The 23,545-nt window shown below is 36.5% G+C and overlaps 1 pseudogene; it reads right to left on the reverse strand.

Moving 5' to 3' along the window:
* Window positions 1–11,126: 11,126 nt before the first annotated feature.
* On the reverse strand, window positions 11,127–11,478 carry LOC114638139 (annotated as a pseudogene).
* Window positions 11,479–23,545: the final 12,067 nt, after the last annotated feature.

Here is a 23,545-nt window from a genome sequence, read left to right on the forward strand (position 1 = left end):
AATAAGGGTGAGATGAAAATAGAAGGGGGAATAATGAGGAAGCCATAAAATATTTTATTCAGTGCGATATGTAAAAGTATATGGAGGGTTGGGGAAACAACTAATCCAAAGGTAAGGTGTATTAAAAAATGTATGTTGAAGCTTCTTATCTCTCAACCCAGCTAAATATTTTTGAAGCTATAGCAGAATGCATCCAATATGAAAGAAGATGACCAAATACTAGGGGTTAAGTAGAGGGTGAGTGTTAGAGGATGAGGTACACGGGAAGATTGTGGGTAGGCTATCATAAACCACAGCTATATGAAAAGGTTTCTTGGGAACCTACTAGTGACAAGCTGATTTCAAAATATTAATTTAAGCAAAAGTCAAACAGAGGGACCTTAAATGGGTAGACAATGTCACTCCCAAAAGACATGGGTTATTATCTGAAAATAATCATACAAGGTACAAGACACCTTCCTATAAGCTATTGACGAGGGAGGTCCCAGTCTTTTAAAATAACACAAGATACTGTAATTGATCTTGCTTAAACACCATAGTTAGATACTACAGTCCTGTTGACAAATATGCCACAAAGTTTGTCTATAGTAACTAAAGAAATAAATCTCAGCCTGATTGGTAAATCTCTTCCTTGCTAGCTTTTATGATGCTAGACTAAAGAACCTAGTGTTCAGCCCTGCTTGAACATCTATATTAACCTCTTCAACAAAAATGATCAGAAAATGAACATCAAGGAACAGGAGAGAAAGAGCTGGAGGAGAGAGAGAGAAAAGAGCCATAAAATGCTGTCTCCTGAGCATGACATGGCTCCTATACTCATGACCTCAGACAAATTGTGGTTTTCTACATAAGACATACATAAAAATCAAGCTGCTCAAAATTCCAGCATAAATATGAGAGGTGCTTTATAGGCCATACCCTGTGTTAAGGAGCTATAGGCAGTTGATAGCTGCTGGGGATAGGAGAATCACTCTTCTCTGAGGGTATGAGTGCTGGTAGGTTTCTCATGCTTCACTAGATGGTCTCATACTCATGCAGATAATGGCCTTACTGATTAGATTTTGTGAGTTATAAAAAAATCTAGATATGATGTTTAACAGGACAAGGCCTTAGGGGAGACAGAGAGAGAATCAGAGTTTATATGATGGTATTTCATTGATTCAATCTGTGTTCTAAAGAGACATAACTTGGTTTTGAACAGAGAAGGTACTTGTTTTTATAGAGACATATGTACTTCTTTTCATTTTATTTTTATTTATTATAGAAAATGAATAAAATTACATTTTAATTTTTTAAAATTCTGAATACTATGGTTCTACTATTTCTAAATGTTGTAGGAATCAGTTTCATAATCTATAAAATGGAACTAGTAATACCTAATATATTGATTCATTTGAGTAAAACACTCAAACATTTTCATTGAAGTTTTCATGGAATACCTAGAAGATCGTGAATGTCTGTACCCTTCACTTCATTTTCTCTTCACATAAAACCAGTAAGATATATAGATAGAAATTGCCAAGTAAGAAATATTTTGTATCTGGAAAACAAACAGAGGTAATCAACTTAATATATGATCTAAGATACAACATTGATTAAAGTAATCCTGAGAAAGTTCTTATTAAGTGTACACATCAATACATAGGGATGTGTTTCAAAACTCACCTGCAGTTGCATCAAAAGATGGGTGTGGGAAAGGTCCAACAGCAATTTGCATTGGAAAGAGATATCCAGGAATACAGCGCTTCGGATGAGGCTGATTCACTGAACATTAAAAAAAAAAAGCAAGATATCTTAATTTTAATTCTAAGATCATTCAAGTTAAATTCTGATCATCTACCACATCTAGAAATTCATATAAATATGTGAAGAAATTAAAATATATAATATGAAATACTTTTACTTGTAGATGATTCTACTAGGGTACAAAAATGAATATATCATATATACACAGGGTTACTCGCAAACAGTAGAAACTGGAGTTCAAATATTTTAAATCTTACTCAATGTTCCATAGAGCACTGTCACCACTGACATGTCATAAGCTTTGAATTTAAGTCAAAATGCTTACATGGCATCCACCATATATTTTAAAAAGCCTACGGTAAATATTATAGTGGTTTTTAAGCCTTCAGCTTTAAGAAACTATAATTTAAATAGGGATAGAAACACACAATCAAGCTGTCATAATTAATTGGAATCTTTTGCAAGGGATATAAAATGTACCATGAATGTTATACAACCTAACTAAAATAAAATTTAAATTTAAAACAAGGAATTCTCAAGGCTGTAAAGTTTGATTTTGACCTCAAAAGAAAAGAATTGGTGCATCTTCTAAGTATAACAGGAGGAAAGACATTCTGGATAGGAGTTAGGGTAAAAACATGGCAAATTAGAGAAATACAAGATTGTTTTTTTTTTCTTTTTTTATTACTTATTTTATTTATTTATATTTCAAATGTCATCCCCCTTCCCGGTTTCCCCTCCTCAAACCTACGTTCTATCCCCCCTGTTTCTATGAGAGTGCTCCCCCACTCACCCACCTACTTATGTCTCACAACTCCCCACCCTAACATTCCCCTACACTGGGGCATCAAGCCTTCACAGGACCAAAGGCCTTCCCTCCCATCGATGCCAGATAAGGCCATCCTCTGCTACATATGCAGCTGGAGCCATGGGTTCCTCCATGTGTACTCTTTGGTTGGTGGTTTACTCCCTGGCAGCTCTGGGGATTCTGGTTGGTTGATATAGTTTTTCTTCCTATAGGGTTGCAAACCCCTTCAGCTACTTCAGTCCTTCCCCTAACTCCATTGGAGTCCCTGTGCTCAGTCCAGTGGTTGGCTGCATGCATCCACATCTGTTTTGGTCAGGTTCTGGCAGAGACTCTCAGGGGACAGCTATACCAGGCTCCTGTCATCAAACACTTCTCAACATCAGCAATAGTGTCTGGGTTTAGTGTCTACAGATGGGATGGATCCCTAGGTGGGGTAGTCTTTGAATGGACTTTCCTTCAGTCTTTGCTCCAAGCTTTGTCCCGACATTTCCTTTAGACAGGAACAATTCTGGATATTTTAAGGAACATAAATTTTAGCAATAAAGAAGTAAAAATATATCTACTCTCAAAAAAGAAGTACATTGTTAAGGTCTTGTTCAGGCAATCATACCTGCTGTGAGTTCATAAGCATACCAAGTCTGTCTAGCTTGACCATACTCCAGTAGATGTTTCCACATCTATTAGTATATTGGTAATACAACTGGACCCAGTAAATTATTAAAGAAACAAAGGAGATACAATGTTGGGAGGAGTTGGACAGGTGAGAAGTGTATCTGGAAGGAGTTAGGGGAAGAGGGGGGTAGAAATGATCACAATACAGTGTTGAAATTTTAAAAGAATTAATAAAATATCATATTTCCATGGTACAATTTAGAAAAAGCATGGTTCCAGTTTTGCTATTACATTATAAGGACACAATTCTAATTTCACTACCCAACTAAGAAGCTAGGCAAATTAAAAAGAGTATGAGAATCCCTTAAAAACCATAACACACCAGACACAGATCAAATTCTTTTGAAATGAATTAAATGCTTGAATGTTCAGTATAATCCATAAACAAGATGGGAGAATCATGACATTGAAAGATCACAAGAACTCATTAAACCTAGCATAATGAAATTTAATATGTTTGAATATAATAGTTTTCAGTTATTTTTTTAAAGTTAGTTGTAAACAGAAGGAAAAGAGCCCAAAAGATGGCAGAAGAATCAGAGATCCACTCATCTGCACATTCCAGAATTTCATAAAACGACTAAATTGGAAACCATAATATATACTCAAAAGGGCTGGTGCAGAAACTGTACAGGCACTGTTCATGTGCTGTTAGCCTTTTTTTAAAAAAAAATCCAATCTAAAAATACCAATCTTTATTAAAATTCCAAAGATTAAAAAATTAGATAAAATAAGCACTTAAGTGCAGAAAACATAACACCAGGTGTAACACACAGAATCGGAAAAACACATGGACAAACCCAACAATCTTATAGTAAGATAACTTATGGAATTGATCATGGGCTATATAAACATTTGTGTTAAGCTAACTTAAGAATTAATGTCATTTAAAGTTGCACAAACAGAACAAGAACAGAGCTGCACCCACCCCCAGAAAAGCCAGAAGTCATATATGGGATACTTTGGTATTTGAGAGATTTTAAAGAAAGATAGCAAACTCTCTCAAAAAAAAATGGTTCAATCAATAGCAGAATGGGAATTATATTGTTACAGACAATGGAATTAAATTAGGATATTGAAGAATAAAAATACATGGTAGGGGTGAGAATGAAGAGAGGTAGATGATAACACTGATAAGTGACTTACTTGACAAGTCACTAGCCACTTATGTGGCTGTGAAACACAGAATGAGGCCTCACAGTCAGAAGTGTCAGTAAGATTGATTTCTCTTCAGCAAAACTAAGGCTGTAATATTAACTGTCAGTTATTATAATAAGATATGTGGTGAAAGAATCTAAACTATCTTCTATGGAAATATTGGAGAATAGATTTGATGCCTACTTGTCAACATATTATTGAGGAAAGTCATACATCAATCGAGTAGGAAGTTGTACCAGATAATGTCTATGGGCTTCTCAAATAGTAATATTTTCTGATACTAGAAGTCTATGAAAAACCATGGTATTATAATGAAAGTGTCATTATATCAGTGTTAATACCAGTGTCTTGTCATGATTAATGATATACTGAGAATGTTAGATATGTTAATGGAGTGACCACTTATCTTAAAGTGTTTTCTAGTTAGCAGTGATACTTTATAATAAGTAGACATTTGTCTCTACTTAAAATTACCAAAGAATTCCAATTGAATTGATTATTCTGCTTTGTGAATATTAAATTAATTTGCTATATCAAATGCTTTTATAATTTTCATCAAGAGAAGAATTAAGATTTTTCTGTGGTTTAAAAATGTGTGTTGTTAACAGCAAGACATTTCAGTGTCTGTCCTTTGACAAGTCTGTTCCAACTTCATTTAGCATACTTTATCCTCATTATGTTTGATTTATAGGTATTGCATGTCAACTGTATCAATCTAGCTTATGTATCAAAAATATAAAGCTCACAACCACTGATGAAATGTAGTCTGCCATGGGGAATAAAAGTAAAAGGGGACTAATTAGTGAGTATCAAATAGATTTATTTTCATTCAATAAGAACATGTATGCATATGATGATGTGATGACAAATAAAGTATCTGATAAGAAATAGAATACACCAAACAAAAGTGAAACAATGTTGTCTATTAGTTAAAAATGGTAAATTTATGAACTCTAGCTAGTAGATAAGTGACTAAATGAGATAATAATACATAGAAACATTGTACCTCAAAAAATAAACTGTATAAAAAGCCAATGGATGCTGAGAAACCTTCTTTTGTATGATTGGTCAGGGTTGTCCAACAGATTGCCAAAACACTACGGACTATTGTTACTGCCTTTGGTTGCCCTCTCTCCTCACCCCAGAGGTGGAAGATAAGTCCATATTTTTAAAGACACCATGCACATTGGCTACCAGGCCTAGAGGCCCCAGAGGGATCTGACTTGAAAGCCTTCTCCTCCCTGAGGACTAGGCACAAGAAAGGTCATGCAAGCTTACAAAGGAGGAAACCAGCCAATAGTCCTACCTATGAACCACATGAAAACAATGGCCAGCATGGCATATAACCCTTAGGGTAGAGTTATAGTGTACAGACACTGGTGATAACCAATAGCTCTCTAATTGCACTTAAGACATGCTCAACAATAGGGGAAATCATCCCACAGCTAGTGAGGTCACGGATCTTAGTAGAAAAATTTACTATCACCAATTTACTAAGCAAGCATTATTCTTAACTACATTCTAAATATTTGCCCTTATAAGAAGTCCTCACTTCTCATCATAAAAACTATATTTGCAATATACGGAGATCATTGCAGAAAATTATAACCAGTCAAAAAGAAGAGATATGGAAGTCAATCCCAACTGAATCTTACACAAAACTACTCTCACAAATACTGCACAAATAATCATGGAAGAAGAAGAATCAAGATTGTATAAATTAAAGGAACAGGGAGTTTACTGTTAGATAGGGTCTCTTAGAAATATCAGAAGCATGATCAGAACAAAGAAGGCACCAATAGGCATGTTAATAAGAAAGAAATCTCCAAAAAGCCTCACCCCTATACAAAGAACCACAGGTAACCAAATAAAACACCAATTTCATATTCAATATGAAATCTTGAAAACATAAATATACAAGTAACATTATATAAACACAACAGGATGTACTTATGTATAAGGACTATATATGCACACATACACACACACACACACACAATTGTATAATATAAATTTTTAAAATGAGTCCAAGAATTTGAAATAGTGGGAAAATATGGTAGTAGTGGGTACATGAGAGTGTTAGAATAAAAGGAAAATAGGAGGACTAACTCTGTGATACAACAGATAAATAATTTGGTAGCAAAACCTACTCAGATACATTATCATAAGTTAGCTATGGAGGACCACAAGACTCAAGATGAGGTTGTTACTTTATACAGGGTATTTCCAAAACCCATCTCCACCCAACCTAAAAGAGGGGACTTCTGCCCCTAGACCAAGCAGAGAGGGGCCAACCAGAACCCCCTCTGACTGGCGATCTGAATTCTTGCTTAGGCTGTGAGGCTAAGCACTGCTAGGGATTATAAATAAAAGATAAAAATATCTCTCTGGGTTCCCTGAGGGACAAGCCTGACTGCATAGGGGTTGATGTCAAAAGTATCCCCTCTCCAGGAAAAAGACATTGGGACAGGTATGACCCTCATGCCTCACTGGACAACGACAGGGGACTGGAGCTATTACAAGGTCCCCTTCAAATACTGGAGGTCAGGCCTCTATCCCTGCCTTTGCAAGTTTAGAATTGCCACAACCCTTCTGTACTTAGAAAATGGAGGAGATGTCAGGGGCAGCCCTGCTTACACACTGAAGGCCTAAAATCAGCCATAGGCCTAAAATCAGCAATAGGCCTGTCATACATGTATACTAACACCAAGTCTTGGGTCTCAGTGGAAAAATATTGTAACAGATGTCTATAAGCTAATGTAAACAGGCAGCTTTTGTAGAAATTTACAAGAGTGAGTAGTCATAGACCTTGTAAATAGGTACCCTTGGCAGACAATACCAACTTAGATAAGGACAAGCGAGTCTTAGGCAGAGTCATAGTGACTTGTCCCATGAATCTTCACCCTGCTGATACCCGGTTCTGAAAGATATCTGTACTCCCCCTGAACACCCACACTTCAGTGTCATTCCCTTCCCCACATCCTGCCTTTCTGTGTTTATAACCCCTGTGTGAATGAATTATGATTTGAGAAAAAATAAATTATAAAAAAAAGAACCCAGCCAGCCAAACAACTAAACAACAACAATAAAATTCTCTGGACACTAAAAAAAAAAAAAAGAAGAAGAAGAAGAAGAAAGGGAAAAAAGAAATGATGTAATTATGTTATAATCTCACTTTTTTAAAAGATAAAATACATATTACACCAACAATTAAATGAATTTATATATATATATATATATATATATATGAATGTATATGTATACATATACATTTATATATGTATACATTTATATATATACATATACACATACATAATCAGTTTATTGCATGAAAGAACAACCTCCTGCAAAATCAACATTCTTCTAAAGAAGATAATAGGAACTGAAGAGCTTTCTGAGAAGTTGCTTGTTGCTTTTCTAAAAGATCCTAGTTAGTTCTCAGTATCTGTAGTAATTTCCCACCAAGCCCTTTGTAACTTTAGTTTCAGTGGGGTCTGATATTCTCTTGTGGCTTCCATGGATATTCACATGCAGATACATGTGTGCACATATGCATGTGTGCATACACAGACACACATACACACACACACATGTGAGTAAATAATAAATCTTTTTAAAAGAAGACTGTATATACAGACTATCTATAGTAGGCAAATATAGCATGCCGTGCATCTGATGACAGGTACTAGATATTCAAAGGAATAGTGTGTGATAATGCAGATAAATCAGATTAGAGAAAAATTAATGTTTTAAATTCGTCAAAAAAACTATCAAATCAGTAAGGAAAAGAGCATGAAATTAGATTAATTACTTGAAAATCATATACCAAATAAGGGTAAACTGTACAGAGTTTGCAATGAACTCTTACAAGTCAAGAAGGAAATAGACAACCCAATTGAAATGATGGCAAGATATTTCTGTGGGCATTTCTTTCAAGAATCAATAAACTAAGAGAAATAAATGTAAACTGTAATGAACCACCACTCCAGAGTCATCGTTATTACTATTCTAGAAAAAAAAATTAAGAAAGATGATCATTAATGTTTTGTAAATTCATTTTCTTTCTTTTCTTTCTTTACATCCTGACTTTAGTTTCCCCTCCCTCTTCTCTACCTAATCCCTCCACTCCACCTCTGTCTGCCTGCCTCCTATCCACTCCTCCTCCATTTTTCTTTAGAAAAAGGCAGGCCTGCCATGGATATGAATCAACCATGGCATATCAAGTTGAGTAGGACTATGTACCTCCCTTCATATTGAGGCTGGATGGGGAAACCCAGTAGAAGGAAGGGGTCCCTAACACAAACAAAGAGTCAGAGATAGCTCCTGGTCCTACTCTTAGGAGTCCCACAAGAAGACTAAGAAAGAAAACTGCAAAATATATTTAGAGAGCCTAGGACAGTCCTATGCAGGATCCCCAGTTTTCAGTTCAGTCTCTATGAGCCCTTTTTTACCCTTGCAGGTTGATTCTGTAGGTTTTCTTGTGGTGTTCTTGACCCCTTTGGCTTCTACAATTCTTCCTCCCCTCTTGGGTAGGTTTCTTGAAGCTCTGTGGGTCTCATCATCTGTTTACATCAGTTGTTGGGTGAAACTTTTCTGATGACAATTGGGCTATTCATTAATCTATGAGTATAGCAGAATATCATTAGGAATCATTTTCTCTCCTATGTCTCTTGGATATTCCTCTGGGTCCTGGCAGTGTCAGGAGTGGGCTCTTGCTCTCATGGCATGGGTATCAACCTGGATGAGTTATTGGTTGGCCAGACCTTTATCCCAGCTACATGCATCCCAGCACAGGACAGGGACAAATTGTAGGCAGGACAAATTGTACGTCAAAGATTTTGTGGATGGATTAATAGCCCAATCCTTCCACTGGAAATCTTGTCTGGTTACAGGAGATGACCAGTTCAGTTCAGGCCCCATATTCCCCATTGTGAGGAGTCTTAACTAGGGTTATCCTTGTATATTCCTGGAAATTTCCATTGCACTGGGTTTCTAGCTTGTCCAAGAGGTGGTCACCCGATTCCAGTTTCCCTTTACAGTGTTCTTTCCCTCCATCCTCCACCCAACTGATCTACCTTGTTCTTATACTCACCCACCCATCCACTCCACAAGCATGCACACCCATTCATCCACAATGTCTATTTTATTTACTCTTCCAAGGAAGATTCATACATCCCTCCATGAGCCCTCCTTGTTACTTAGCTTCTCTGTGTCTGTGGATTGCAGTATGGTTACCCTTAACTTTATAGCTAATATCGGCTTACATATGAGCACATATCATGAGGGTCTTTCTGGGTCTAGGTTACCTCACTCAAGATGATTATTTTTATAGTTCCATCCATTTGCCTGTAAATGTCGTGTTGTCTTTGTTTTTAACAGCTGAGTAATAGTCCATTGTGTAAATGTATGACATTTTCTTTATCCATTCTTCAATTGAGGGATATCTAGGTTGTTTCTAATTTCTGGCTATTATGAATCAAGCTTCTATAAACATTAGTAGAGCAAATGACCTTCTGGTAGATTGGAGCATCTTTTGGGTACATGCCCAGGAATGGTATAACTGGGTCTTGAGGTAGATTGATTCACAATTTTCTGAGATACCTACATATGAATTTCCAAAGAAGCTATACAAGTTTCTACTCCCACTAGTAATAGAGAAGTGTTTCCCTTGTTCCACATCCTCACCAGCATGGGCTATCACTTGTGTTTCTTTATCTTAGCTATTCTGACAGATATTAAGATGAAATCTCAAAGTAGTTTTAATTTGCATTTCCCTGATGACTAAAGATGTTGAACATTTCTTAGTGTTTCTCACCCATTTGTGATTCCTCAGTTGAGAATTCTCTACACCACATTTTTAATTGAGTTATTTGGCATGTGGATGTCTAGTTTCTTGAGTTCTTTATATATTTTGAGAATTAACCTTCTGTCAGATGTGAGACTGGTGAAGATAAAGCCAAATAATGTAAATTTTATAATATGGGAACTACAAGTAGCATTTTATTTTACTAAAATATAAGTCATGTCATAAATTCTCTCACTTAAAGGCTTTAATTCATCATCAATAATTAAGACAGTGGCAGTACATGCTTTTACTCAAAGCAATCAGATCTCTGTGAGGTCAAGGACAGGCAGATGAGTCTTAGAAAGCTAGAGCTACACAAAGAAATCCTGTTTCAAAAATAAAACAAAACTAATCGATGAATAATAATAATAAAGGCAGAGTTGCATGATCATCAGCAAATTCTAATTTTTAACTATTTTTGTCACCCCTAAATGAAACTCATACACATTAGAAAATTTTTTAAAGATTTATTTATTATATGTGAGTACACTATTGCTATCTTCAGACATACCAGAAGAGGGCATCATATCCCATTACAGATGGTTGTGTATCACCATGTGGCTGCTGGGAATTGAACTCAGGACCTCTGGAAGAGCAGCCAGTGCTCTTAGCTGCTGAGCCATCTCTCCAGCCCTAGAAATGATTTTTTTTTTTTGGACTGAAGTGATTCTTGACATTTTAATTTGCAGGTGCTTAGACAATGTAGGTCTTGACATATCTTAATCAATTTTATACTGTTAAGACAAGCTTCCCACAACTTCCCTGCCACTTTCCTTATACAGTAACCCAATATGATACCATAGTTACCAAATAGAAAATAAGATTGTTATTCTGTATTAAACCAGTAAAGGGCGAAGAAAGGACAACTTGAAAAAAGAGAGACTTCAGGGTCTGTTGTTCCAAGAGAAGGGTGTTTTAGTTACTAGCGGTGGTTACCAGGTAAGCCGAAGGAAAATCTTCAGGTTGCTGCTGTGGTTTGCATTAGGAGGCAAGGGGTGCTTCCCGGTTCACTATAAGATGATGCAAGTCTTCTTCTCCTTGAACGGGTTTTCTGAGGTTGGTATGCCCATCAGCAGAGGGTCGCTCCGGGCATGCTCCTCACAGTATGACATCAGGTCTGCAGATGCTTTTGAGACCTTTATTCTTTTGATGGAGGCTTCCAATCTCAGCTGCTGCACGGTTTTCCTTGCTTGGGCTATGCTGTTGGTGCTTGCAGTCTTGCTAGACATCTTTGAGGATGATTCTTTCCTGAAATAGTTTCAGAGTTACTTCAGGGAGTGTAGCAACAGCCAGACAGGCAAAGTGCTGGAGCCCCCTAGAAATGTTTTTAAACTTGCTTTTCATTGTTAAAAATCACTTTCTGTTTCTACATGAATTTATTTGATATTTCATAAACAAAGAAATATATATATATATATATATATATATATATATATATATTGTTAATAGCATTCATTTGATCTACTGTTCTACTGTTCTTGGGATTCATTCATGTTGTAGTATTAAGAATTTATTCTAACTTGCTTTTCCCTAATTACTAAGGATGATGAACACTTTTTTGAGGTATTTCTGAGCAAGTTTTACTTCTTCTGTTGAGAACTCTTTGTTTAGATTTCTATTCCAGTTCTTAATGAAGTCATCTGTTTCCTTGACTCCTTTGTTTATTGAATTATTTGCATATTCTAGATATTAATCCTTTGTTTTGCTTAATTAATCAAATTTATAGCTCACAAAGTTTATCTCCAATTATGTGAGTTTCTTCTTCCACTGATTGATTGTTTCCTTAGGTGTGCAGAAGCCTTTAGATTCCAGAGGTCCCACTTGTCAATTGCTGCCTTTTCCAACATATCCAAGTACACATTCTCCAAGTATATCTTGGATAATGCTGCCTATGTTTTGTTCTAGCAAATTTAGTGTTTGGGCTTCAAGTTGAAATCTTTGATTCACTTGGATACAATTGTTCATGGTGCTGAGCACAGGTGTAATTTCATTCTTTTACATGTGGACTATATTTTTGTTAATTGTCTTTCAGAGACTGAAGGTAAGCCCCTATTTTAAAGACACCACATACAAGAACACAGGACTGAGATTATTCAGTCTGGATCTAACATGAATGCTTCTTTCTCTGCAGTATTTCTTTGGGCATATTCTTTTGTGGTTCTATATGAATTCTTAGATTACTTTCTCCTGATTTATAGTGTATAACACCAGAATTTTACTAGGAATTACACTAAATATGTAAGTTTATAAATATAATCATTTTATACATGTATATAATCCCATGGTTAATATTATATGTTGAATCTCTATCCTCCAATTTTACTTAAAGTGCTTAGTAAGTCTAGGTATTTTCTGGCATTTTCAATGGGGTCTAATAAGTATACAGTCAAATAACATGACTTATTCCTTCCCTGTTTTAGTCCTTCTTATATCTTTCTCTTGTCTTATTACTATAGATAAAATTTTTGAGTGCTAAATTGAGTAAGAGAGTTGAAAGTAGCCACCATTTTCTCATTCCTTATTTTAAAAGAAATAGTTCACATTGTTTCTATTTAATATAATGCTGGGTTCAGGTTTATTGTATATATTCTATAATTTTGAAATATGTTAGATCTATTTCTAACATCTCCAGGACTTTAATCACAAAGAAATGCTCAGGCCTTCTGGCCTGTGCCAGTTCTTGGAACAGTGCTAGAGTACCAGCTCTGCACCCAATCCCCCAAAACACAGAGGAGGTTGGAATCCCAGGAGCTCTAACACACCCAGGAACATGAGATAATAGGAACACAGAATCTCAGGAGCTTGGTCACACCAGGATTTCAGGATTCCAGAAGCAGCCTGACTCCTAGGATCTCAGGATCGCAGGATCACAGTGACAGCTGAACTTGACACAACCAAGATAAAAGGACAGACAGGCTCCAATCAGAGACAGTGTGTGTAGGTAGCACTAAAGATAAACAGATGGCAAAAGACAAGTGCAAGAACATAAGCAACAGAAACCAAGGTTACTTGACATCATAAGAACCTAGTTCTCCCACCATAGCAAGTTCTGAATAACCTATGACACCAGAAAAGCAAGATAAGATTTAAAATCCCTTCTCATGATGATGATAGAGGACTCTAAAGAGGACAAAAATAATTCCATCAAAGAAATACAGGAGAACACAAGTATACAAGTAGAAGCTTTAATAGAAACACAAAAGTCCCTTAAAGAATTATAAGAAAATACAAACAGGTGAAGGAATTGAATAAAACCATCCAGGACATAAAAATGGAAGTAGAAACAATAAAGAAATCACAAAGGGAAACTACCCAGGAAATAGAAAACCTAGGAAAGAGACCAGGAGTCTTGGATACAAGCATCACCAACAGAATACAACAGATAGAAGAGAGAATCTCGGGTGCAGAAGATACCATAGAAAAACTGACACACTGTCAAAGAAAATTAAAAAATGCCAAAACTCCTAACCCAAAACATTCAGGAAATCAAGGACACAATGAGAAGACCAAACCTAAGGATACTAAGTATAGAAGAGAGTGAAGATTCTCAAATTAAAGGAATTAATTCAACAGATTTATAAAACAAATTTATAAAAGAAAACTTCCCTAATCTAAAGAAAGAGATGCCTATGAACATACAAGAAGCTTACAGATCTCCAAATAGACTAGATCAGAAAAGAAATTTCTCCCATCACCTAATAACCAATGTATCAAATACACACAAAAAAGAAAGATTATTAAAAGCAGTAAGGGAAAAAGGTCAAGTAACACATAAAGGCAGACCTATCAGAATTATACCACACTTATCACCAGAGACTATAAAATCCAGAAGATCCTGGACAGATGTCATACAAACCCTAAGATAACACAAATGTCAGCCCAGGATAATATACCCAGCAAAACCCTCAATTATCATAGATGGAGAAACCAAGATATTCCATAGCAAAATCAAATTTACACAATATCTTTCCACAAAACCAGCATTACAAAGAATAATAGCGGGAAAGCTCCAATACAAGGAGGGAAATTATACCCTAGAAAGAGCAAGAAAGTAATCCTCTTCCAACAAATCCAAAAGAAGATAGCCACACAAAGATATTTCCACTTCTAATAACAAAAATAACAGGAAGCAACAATCACTGTTCCTTAATATCTCTTAACACCAATGGACTCAATTCCCCAATAAAAAGACAGGCTAATGGACTGGATATGTAAACAGGACCCAGAATTTTGCTGCATATAGGAAACACACCTCAATGACAAAGACAGGTACTACCTTAGAGTAAAAGTCTGGGAAACAATTTTTCAAGTAAATGGTCCTAAGAAACAAGCTGGAGTATCCATTCTAAAACCTCTAGCCGGAGTACACAAAGGGAGGGACTCATGGCTCCACCTGTATAGGTACTTGAGGGTGGTCTTTTCAGGCATCAGTGGAATTGGAGGGCGTTGGTGCCTGAAAGTTTGGATTCCCTAGTGTTGGGGATTTCGAGAGCAGGGAGTTGGGAATGGGAGGATAGTGGAAGCACACCTTCATAGAAACTCCCAGAATTATATGGATTAGGCATGACAGAGGCAGGCCTCCAGAAGACTAGATTCCAGAATTCAAACAAAAAATTATCTTGATACTAAAATTTGTTTTGTGAATTGTGTATTGCGGAATACACAGCTTTGGTGTACCTACTCATCAAGCAAGCTGAGCAGAACTATTCGAAACTCTGATGTCCTGGAATTTCAGCTCGATGCAGTGAAGACACAGACGTCAGAGGCTTATCAATTTACTCTTCCTCCTCCCTTCTTCTAATATCTCAATGCCCATAATCAGCGTGAAGAAGTTAATGAAGAGTCAGTGCCCCTATTCCCTGGGCTTGGTAACTGAGGTGGTTAATATTGGGCTCTCTTTCTAGGAAAAGGAGTGGTTTTGTTGGAACAGGGAGGAATAGCTAGGATTTATTGCATAGCCATTACCTATTGGTAAAAATCTATATAATTGTTATTAAGCTGAAGTTATAACTTCTTAAATGGTACAAAATTTACTTTGATTTCAAATTTAAGGTTTTTATTGGTCTGAGCTTCATATTGATAAAAAAGTGAGATTTATATTGTTATTCTCATAGGTAGTATGCCTATGTAACATATTTAGAAATACAAGGCTTAGACCCAGTCTTTCTTTAACTTTTTTAACTGATTAGAGATGGTGAGCCTGTGAGTTAAGGGCCTATAGCAAATTCATGGCTATGAGTTTATTGTTAGGGTGTTTTCTATATTTTATTTAGAAATAGCTGAGAGGAGTTAACAGACAACAGTCCAGATAGCCTTACTTGGATAGGTGGTTTTCAGAACGTCAGAAGTCCACAGAAATGACATTACACACATTTCTGTATTAATGTTCATTTTGATTAGAGACCTATCTCTGCTCCTGACAGCTTGGATTCTAAGAAGAAATTGAGCATCTTTGGAGTTACTTCACTTGTGGTGAGACAGCCACTAGGCAAGTATTGCCTCTTTTCATCTACAGACAAATTACCAGATTAGTCAACTAATTATATGTGCCAAGACAGAGTAATCAGCTCTTAATAATTCTGCATCACTAGGTCTGGCAGACGATCCTGAGCCAAAAGGCTGAAGATCGAATGCTCCAACGTTTTGTAGTATAGTGACTGCCCAGGTGTTCAGTGGTCTCTATAAATTGGCTAAGTTTTAGAAGCTATGCTTTGTGCTTCCCATAATTTCAGTTAATTCAGCCATTCTGGATTTCCGATGGGGTTGAAGGCTTATACTCGCATAGCCAATCCTGGCTATTTACGTTGAGAGAAAAGATTTGAGAGGATGGTTTTCAGCTGACATTCATTCTAAAGCCAAGAAAAAAGCCAGGTTCGGAACTAAGTCTTTTAGTTAGGAGAGATGACAGAGGTCTGGTTAGTCAACAAAATGATGGATTGGGTATTAGGTCTATCTTGTACTTTACTGATACAAATTTGTATAGTTATGCTCTAATTGTATTTTGAGTGAAAAGTTTTATTTTAACAGGAAGGGTGATATGTAGGAGGAGCTAAGGTGGGAGGAGTAAGGAGAGGAAGAGGACGAGTACGGAGAGGTGGAGGAGAAGGAGAGGAGCTAGGAGGAGGGGGGGAACATGGAAACAGGTGTTTGAGTGTCTCTGCCAGTCAAAGATAGTTGGTATATCTAGGTTAGTATTGGGTTACACTTCTGAGTGTATAGGCATCTTGTTATGGAGCATTACCAAACTTATAAAGCGCTTACTAATAAAAAAAAGAAAAAAAACAAAAAAAAAACAAAACAAAAAAAAATCATCAGATCCTTCTACAAAAGCCTATACTCAACTAAACTGGAAAATCTGGATGAAATGGACAATTTCCTAGACAGGTACCAGGTACAAAAGTTAAATCAGGATCAGATTAACTATATAAATAGTACTATAACCCCTAAAGAAATACCAGCGTCATTAAAAGTCTCCCTACTTAAAAAGACCAGGACCAGATGGTTTTAGTGCAGAAGTCTATCAGACCTTCCAAGAAGATCTAATACCAATTCTGTATGAACTATTCCACAAAATAGAAACAGAAGGAACACTATCTAACTCATTCTATGAAGCCAAAATTATGATTATACCTAAACCATACATAGACCCAACAATGAAAGAGAACTTCAGAACAATCTACCTTATGAATATCGATGCAAAAATATTCAATAAAATCCTTGCAAACCAAATTCAAGAACACATCAAAACAATCATCCACCATGATCAAGTAGGCTTTATCCCAGGAATGCAGGGATGGTTCAATATTTGGAAATTCATCAACATAAGCCACTATATAAACAAACTCAAAGAAAAAACCACATGATCATCTCACTAGATCCTGAGAAAGCATTTGACAAAATTCAACATCCCTATATGGTAAAAGTCTTAGAAAGATCAGGAATTCAAGGCCAATACCTAAACATAGTAAAAGCAATATACAGTAAACCAGTAGCCAACATCAAACTAAATAGACAAACTTGAAGCAGCCCCACTAAAATCAAGGACTAGACAGGGCTGACCACTCTCTCCCTACCTCCTCAATATAGTACTCAAAGTCCTAGCCAGAGCCATTAGACAACAAAAGGAGGTCAAAGGGATACAAATTGGAAAGGAAGAAGTCAAAATATCACTATTAACAGATGATAAGATAGTAAGTATACTTAAGTGATCTCCAAACTTCTACTAGAGAACTCTTAACTCTGATAAACAACTTCAACAAAGTGGCTAGATAGAAAATTAACTCAAATAAATCAGTAGCCTTTCTCTACTTAAAGGATAATCAGGAAATGAAAGAAATTAGGGAAACAACCCCTTTCACAATAGTCACAAATAATATTAAATACCTTGCTGTGAATCTAATCAAGCAAGTGACAGATCTGTACGACAAGTACTTCAAGTCCCTGAAGACTTGTCAAAAGCAATCTATAGATTCAATGCAATCCCCATCAAAATTCCAGATCAATTTTTCATAGAGATAGAAAGAACAATTTGCAAATTCAAATAGAGTAACAAAATCTCAGGATATCGAAAACTATTCTCAACAATAAAAGAACTTCTGGGAGAATCATCATCCCAGACATCACACGTGTACTACAGAGCAATAGTGATAAAAAAAAATAGTGATTGGTACACAGACAGGCAGGAAGATCAATGGAACAGAATTGAAGACTCAGAAATGAACTCATGCAACTATGGTCACTTGATCTTTGACAAAGGAGCTAAAACTCTCCTGTGATAAAAGGACAGGGTTTTCAACAAATATAGTGCTGGTTCAACTGGAGGTGATCATGTAGAAGAATGCAAATCAATCCATTCTTATCTCCATGTACAAAACTCAAGTCCAAGTGGATAAAGGACCTTCATATAAAACCAGATACACTGAGACTAATAGAAGAGAAAGTGGGGAAAAGCCTCGAATACGTGGGCACAGGGGAAAAGTTCCTGAAAAGAACAACAATGGCTTATATTCTAACATCAAGAACTGACAAATGGGATCTCATAAAATTGCAAACTTCTGTAAAGCAAAGGACACTGTCAATAAGACATAACAGCAACCAACAGATTGGGAATAGATCTTTACCAACCCTACATCTGATAGAGGGCTAATAACCAAAATATAAAGTAACTCAAGAAATAAGACTCCAGACAATCAAATAACCCTATTAGTAAATGGAGTAGAGGTCAACAAAGAATTTTCAACTGAGTAATATTGAATGGCGAGAAACACCTTAAAAACGTTCAACATCATTAGACATCAGGGAAATGCAAATCAAAACAACCCTGAGATTCCACCTCACTCCAGTCAGAATGGCTACTATTAAAAAATCAGAAGACAGCAGATGCTGGTGAGGATATTGAGAAAAAGGAACACTTCTCCATTGTTGGTGAGATTGTAAGCTGGTTCATCCACTCTGGAAATCAGTCTGGCACTTCCTCAGAAAATTGGACATAGTATTAGATGAAGATCCAGCAATACCACTCCTTGGCATATACCCAGAAGATGCTCTAACATATAACAAGGACACATGCTCCACTATATTCATAGCAGCCTTATTTATAATAGCCAGTAGCTGGAAAGAACCCAGATGTCCTTCAACAGAGGAACCGATACAGAAAATGTGGTACATTTACACAATGGAGTACTACTCAGCTATTAAAAACAATGAATTCATGAAATTCTTAGGCAAATGGATGGAACTAGAAAATATCATCCTGATTGAGGTAATCCAATCACAAAAGAACATACATGGTATGCACTTATTTATAAGTGGATATTAGTCCAAAAGCTCACAATGCCCAAGATATAACTCAGAGACCAGAAGAAGCTCATGAAGAAGCAAGACCAAAATATGGGTGCTTCAGTCCTTCTTAGAAGGAGTAACAAAATATTCACAAGAGCAAATAAGGAAACAATGTGTGGGGCAGAGACTGGAGGAGGGACCATCCAAAGATAGCCCCACCCAGGTGCAATCACCAAATGTAAACACTGTGGTGGATGTCAGGGTGTGCATGCTGAAAGGAGTCTAATATACCTGTCTCCTGAGAGGTTCTGCCAGAGCCTGACATATACAGAGGCAGATGCTCACAGATAACCATTGAACAGATTATGGGATCCCCAATGGATGAGTTAGAGAGAAGACTGAAGGAATTAAAGGGTTTTGCCCCATGGGGAGAGAGACAATGCCAACCAATCAGAGCTTCCAGGGTCTAAACAGCTAGCCTAGAAACACACGTGGAGGGAACCATGGCTCCAGCTGTATATGTAGAGAAGGATGAGTTTGTCAAGTATCAGTGGGAGAGGAGGTTCTTGGTTGCCTGAAGGCTGGATATCTCAGTGGGGGGAATTCAAGGGCAGGGAGATGGGAGTGGGTGGATGGGCAGGGCTTACCCTCATAGAAATAAGGGGAAGCAGGATGGGATAAGGGCTTTCTCAGGGGTGGGAATAGGGAAAAGGGATAACATCTGAAATGTGGATAAATAAAGTATCCAATAAAAAAAAAACAAAAACAAAAAACAAACAACCAAAAACAGATAATGGAACTGCCTATTTCAGTGAAGCATTTGAGTCATTTTTGCAGCAATTTAACATTACCCATATTACTGGGATTCCATATAATTATCAAGGACAAGAAACTGTGGAAGGGGTGCATGGAATTTTAAAACAGTATCTTTATAAAATAAAAAGAGGGGAGGAATATCCCCATACACAATAAATTAATTTAAATTATGTTCTTTTTGTTGTTTTTTTTTTAAAAAAAAAAAAGATTTGGATGCCAAGGAATTTTCTGCTGATTTTCTATGTCACTCTACAACTAGGCATACTTATGCCTAGGTGAAAAGGAAGGATCCACTTACTGGCATATGGCATGATCCCAATCAGGTATTTAACATGGGGAAGAAGCATGTTTGTGTTTTTCCTGCAGGATGCTGAAGGAGTGTGGTGGCTGCTAGAGCATCAGGTGCGTTGTGCTGATGCCAGGACAAAGAATGATCTTGACCTGTGAGCTTGTTGAGTGCTCTGACAATGGTGACTGGGAAGCTGTATTAGACATAAGTTCTTGACCCCCTTTGCTTACTTATACCCCTGATGGAACAAGCTGCCTTGCCTCAAGTTTTTAGACCTTGTGGAACAGAGAATCAAAATGAGAAGTTATAGTTACTCTAGTATTTTTCTTAAATGTGACCAGTTATTTGGACTCAATCATGGACTGGTCTAGAAATCAATCCTATATTGGAAATAACAGCGTTCATTTGGAAATCTGGTTCTGGACATTTTCAGAGATATATCTGGAAATTGGCTGCAGTTTTCTATGGTGTTATGTTAGCAAAAGATAAAGTTGGGGCAGGATCTGAATTTCAACCAAGTTTAGTACATGTGTTAAGGCTCTTTTAACTGTCAAGTTAAAATTACTTTTGTTTCTTATATAGTATTTATTGTAAGTTACATTAATTGTACACATTCTAATTGTGTTAGTATGTTGAAACCTGGTATGTCAGTTACAGAGTTCAATCAACCAGCTTTTGTTTTATTTCCCTGAGTATCACAGAAACTTGGTCTTCTGAAAAAGAACTTGCAAGTACTAGAAGAAATGAGTCAGGCTTTAAGCAGAATCATGAGGGTAGTGGGCTTGATTATTGCTGGTATAACAGCTTTAAACTACATTAAGTACTAGCACCACTGCTTCTGCAATTGCTTTCACACAAGAGATTAAGACAGCTACTTTTGTTAATCATTTAGCAAAAAATGTTACTAATGTGTTGAATATACAAGAGGATTTAGATGGGCATTTGGAACAGCAGAATGATGGTCTTTATCCTGTTCAAATTATTGGAAGGAAGTTCAGAATTTAAGAATAAGGAGCATCTCAAGTGTAGTGCCAAATACCATTGGATTTCTGTTAGTTCTAAAATTTACTGTGGTAGTCGTTATAATTAGCAAAAAGTTTAAAAGCACTTGAAGTGTATTTGGCATAATTCTAACATCTCTCTGGATGTTTTAACTTTGCATAGTGAGCTTATGAATTGAAAGAATGCTGCTCTGCTGACTGTTGATGCCACAGATACTGCTAATAAAATTACTCATGGCCTGAGGTCAGTATTTCTATTTTGATCCAGCTTCAAGGATGGTATGTATAGCTTGATCATGCTAGCCCTTTTAGTCCTGGGAATACTTTTATTCCCGTCCACTGTGTTAAAGTTTGTCCTTAACAATATCAACATGCTGGCAGCCAAACTACTTGTCTTAAAACTGAAAATGGACCCCCAGACAGAATTATTAAATTAACAGGCTGGCAAGCCAAAGAAGGGTAAGATTCTGTACAGAGCTTTATCAACCTAAAGCATAAGTGCATTGCTTTTGATAATGCATATTCCATGATAGGTAAGGAAGGCATTCTTGTCAGAAAGATCTAAGATAGGCTCCATCTTGTTTATGAAATAAAAAAAAAAATGGGGAGAGGCAGTGAGCTTTTGGGGCTGCTTGGCAAGAATCTACCATTGGCCAAGGACAAGGAAGTGGGCTTCAGGTAGGAATCTGACATTAGGCTTGAATGAAGAAGTAATCTCAGGCAGGAATCTAAATCTTAGGCTAGAACAAGGAAGTAGGCTTCAGACATGAAAATGACTTTAGATTAGGACAGGGAAGTAGGCTGAGATATTTTAGTCATCCTGATAAGCCCCTAGAAACAGTGATCACAGATGTCTTCAAAGAATATTTTTATTCCCTTGCTTATCCTTTGACTATTTGTGTTTATTGTCTTGCTTGTTCCTTGACTGTTTGCATGTGTTGTATTGCTAGTTCCTCAACCTAGAACTGACCTTAATACTTGCATGTAATTAAAATGGTATAAAAGCAAATAGGAGAAGTGGGTATGGGATAGGGTGTTTCTAGGCAGGAGAAATAGGGAAAGGGGATGGCATCTGAAATGTAAACAAATAAAATATCCAATAAAAAATAAATAAAATGAGGCACAAAATAACAAAAATCAACCAACCAACCAACAAACAAACAGACATGTTCAACTTTGTCATATGGTTCTATGCATATTTAGATATGCTCATGTGTTTTATTGTCCATGAGTTTATTATATGGCATACTATATTTACTGATTTTTATATGTTGAACCAACATTGTACCTCTGAGGTAAAGCCCACTTGTTCATTATATATTAATGTATTTGAGAATTTGGTTGAAAAATAAATTGTTCAGATTTTTAGTAATGGGAATTAGTCTGTACTTTGTTATTGTTGCTGTTATTGTGATGTTTTTACTAAGTTTTGATATGAGGGCAGTACTACTTTTATACAATGAATTTTGAAATGTTTACTTCTTGAATCAGTTAAACATATTGAAAATAGCTTCAGAGGCACCAATATGCATTATTTTCACAGTAAGGAAAGAATTCACAGCACTTTTTGTTATAGCAATATTTAATCTCAACCAGGGGTTTCTACTCACCTTTGATTATTCAGTTCCCATAAAAAAGACACATACAGCAGCCTTTATATTTAAAATAAGCCTTAATCAGAACATGAGCTTGGCAAATATCTATTTTATATTCTATTATGTCTACCTCCCAGCCAATGATCCCATTATATAATTTGCTATGTTTCTTCTAGTCTGTTCTTAACTTCAGTTAGCCAACACACATGGCCATTATTTTGCGACTCACCTAACCCATGGCAGCTTCCTCCTCCATTCACCTTCTTCTCTCCTTCATGGTTCTCCCCTGACTCCAAGCCCAGCAACACAAAACCCTGCCTATGTCTTTTATACCCAACCAACTATTGGCTGTCAACATCTTTATTTACTAATCAGAAATAATTTAGTAGCAAGGTCACATAGTGACACTTGGGTCTATGTGTAGACTCTAGTCTCTGAGGCAACCAGATCTTGGGGTTTTACACTTAGCATTACAACATGTAGCAACAGACCAAACAACTTTCCCTCAAGTGAAGCCAAGTTTGAACTCTCCACTTCTCTCCATGTGAGTCTGCCTGTCTGCAATTTGTGGTTTCTGGCTTGTCTGTAAGCTGCCCAATATGGGGATCTGATCTGTTTCTCTTGTCTATTCCTTGTCTTTATACATACCTGTATGACTCTCCCTTTTGCTATACATTTGTGTGTTGTGTATCCCAGTCTGATATATACCTGTGAATCTGGCTGTCTAAAAGAATTTTGCTCTTTTGCAGTTAGCACAGAAAACACCACATGGGGAAGAAATGAGACATTCTCTATAGAAACCTTTAATCAAAATTTAAAAAGAATTAAGTCATT

Source organism: Grammomys surdaster, unplaced genomic scaffold (genome assembly GCF_004785775.1).
Source record: "Grammomys surdaster isolate TR1022 unplaced genomic scaffold, NIH_TR_1.0 61, whole genome shotgun sequence".
NCBI lineage: Eukaryota > Metazoa > Chordata > Mammalia > Rodentia > Muridae > Grammomys > Grammomys surdaster.